A 2,500-nucleotide genomic window follows, 5' to 3' on the forward strand; every position below is an offset into this window, starting at 1 on the left:
ACCCTCAAGTCATCCGAGGTGTGTGTGACATTCTTCTTTCAGACGAATAAAATCTGAGTTAAATTACAAAAGTCCAGGCTAATCCAAGCTTTATAATAGCAGTAATAGTTGCTCTGTTTTTGAAGTCTATAAAAAGTGCATCTATCCGTCATATAACTGCTCCAGCGGCTCTGGGGTGCAAAAAACGCTTTTCTTACTTAGTATTTTTGTCTTGTTTTCAGTCCAAATATCTAAAAAATCTTACATTCAGAAGCATTTACTAGACAAGCAAAAGTTTTTGTCTTGTTTTGGGGGAAAATAACTCAAAATTAAGGAAGTTTTTTGCTTAAAGCTAGACTGTGTAACTTTTTTAGTTTATTCTTAGCTAAAAACACTTAGTTCTTTCAAAAATATATATATTTTTTTACATTTTACATTTTATGCATTTGGCAGACGCTTTTATCCAAAGCGACTTACATTCAAGGTTCACATTTTACATTTTTGTCAGTTCTTGCTTTCCCTGGGAATCGAACCCATGACCTTGGCGTTGCTAGTGTTTGAGCTACAGGAAAATATATGTGCTCATTAATGTATATTTACTTCTTTCAAGTAATAAAGTATTCTGGTAAGTTTATAATATGCCATTGTAAACACATACGGTGAGGGTTCGAATGCGGGTCGCCATGTTGCTCCTCCATCTTGAAAGTACATTAGCCAAAGAGGGACATACCCGTAAATTCAAGCTTGGCCTTTGGCGTTTTAACACTCGATGGCTCCGTGTCCAATGTGGACGAGGTCGAACTGGAAGCCATGTTAATCTTGGACTAAATCGGCCACCGTAGGAGTTAAAACTAAATCGGAATTGAGAGGAACAGAAACTAATATTCACTGGATGGTCATATACCTTTTAACCGCTAGATGGAGGAAAATATCACACAGTGTAGCTTTAAAATAAGCATTTTAAGCAAAAACTTCCTTAATTTTGAGTTATTTTCCCTCAAAACAAGACAAAAACTTTTGCTTGTCTAGTAAATGCTTCTTAATGTAAGATTTTTTAGATATTTGAACTGAAAACAAGACAGAAATACTAAGTAAGAAAAGCATTTTTTGCAGTGTGGGGTGTTAATAAAGGCCTTCTGAAGCGAATCATTTGTGTAAGAAAAATATCCATATTCAAAACTTTATCAAGTAAACTTTCGGCCGATCGCCTTCCGTATTCAATTTCTGGAGAAAGTGTGTAAAGTTCGCCTGCGGATGGAAAGACTAACACGACCAGGTTATGAAGTCACACACACATCTGGAGTTTCACTTTCAACATTCAACACTTTTCCACAGAAGGCGGAGGCCGAAAGTTTACTTGATAAAGTTTTGAATATGGATATTTTTCTTACACAAATGATTCGCTTCAGAAGGCCTTTATTAACACCTCAGAGCCGCTGGAGCAGTTATATGACGGACAGATGCACTTTTATAGACTTCAAAAACAGAGCAACTATGAATCAAATTCTAAAGCTTGGATTAGCTGGACTTTTGTAAAATAACTCAGATTTTATTCGTCTGAAAGAAGAATGTCATACACACCTCGGATGACTTGAGGGTGAGGAAATTATGGGCTAATTTTCATTTCTGGGTGAACTATCCCTTTAAGTCTTAAATCGTAAAGAGTTGTGAGAACATCGGATGTGTATCTACGGAGCCCCTAAAGGGACATAATAAGAGAAACCTTGTGTTCACTTGCAAAACTTTTGTGTTTTTTTCTAGTATGCGCAAAGTTTCTCCGGGGAACGCAAAACATGTGCGAGATGATTTTTCCTCCCCTCTCATGTTTTTTTCATCACTATGTCCCTTCAGGGGCTCCGTACGTGTCAGATCTGCGGCAGGTCTTAAAGTGACAGCAGCCTAATAAAGCTCCTGCTGTCGGTTAATGAAGATGAAATAACTCACAGCTCTTGACTGAATAACTTTTGTAGCTTTAATAAAGATTAATCTCTATATCAGAACCAGCCATATATAAAATACACTCAATCACACACACTCACACTCACAGACACGGAGAACGGAGTCCCGCGGAAACATTTAGGCCGTTCGCTTTAAGCCGGCATGACTTTACTAACACTCACACTCACACACACACTTAATAACACATACACTCACACACACACTCACGCACACACTTACTAACTCATACACTCACACACACGCACACACTTACTAACACATACACTCACACACACGCACACACTTACTAGCACATACACTCACACACACACTCACGCACACACTTACTAACACATGCACTCACACACACACTCACACACACACACTTACTAACATATACACTCACACACACGCACACACTTACTAACACATACACTCACACACACACACACGCACACACTTACTAACACATGCACTCACACACACACTCACGCACACACTTACAAACACATACACTCACACACACACTTACTAACACATGCACTCACACACACACTCACGCACACACTTACTAACACATACA

At 38.6% G+C, this 2,500-nt stretch overlaps 1 protein-coding gene across 1 annotated transcript in view; it reads right to left on the reverse strand.

Moving 5' to 3' along the window:
• nell2a (neural EGFL like 2a) overlaps window positions 1-2,500 on the reverse strand; it is a 153,112-nt gene that overhangs the window by 83,372 nt on the left and 67,240 nt on the right. The window lies entirely within an intron of this gene.

Source organism: Gobio gobio, assembly GCF_949357685.1.
Source record: "Gobio gobio genome assembly, chromosome: 25".
In the NCBI taxonomy this organism is placed as follows: Eukaryota; Metazoa; Chordata; class Actinopteri; order Cypriniformes; family Gobionidae; genus Gobio; species Gobio gobio.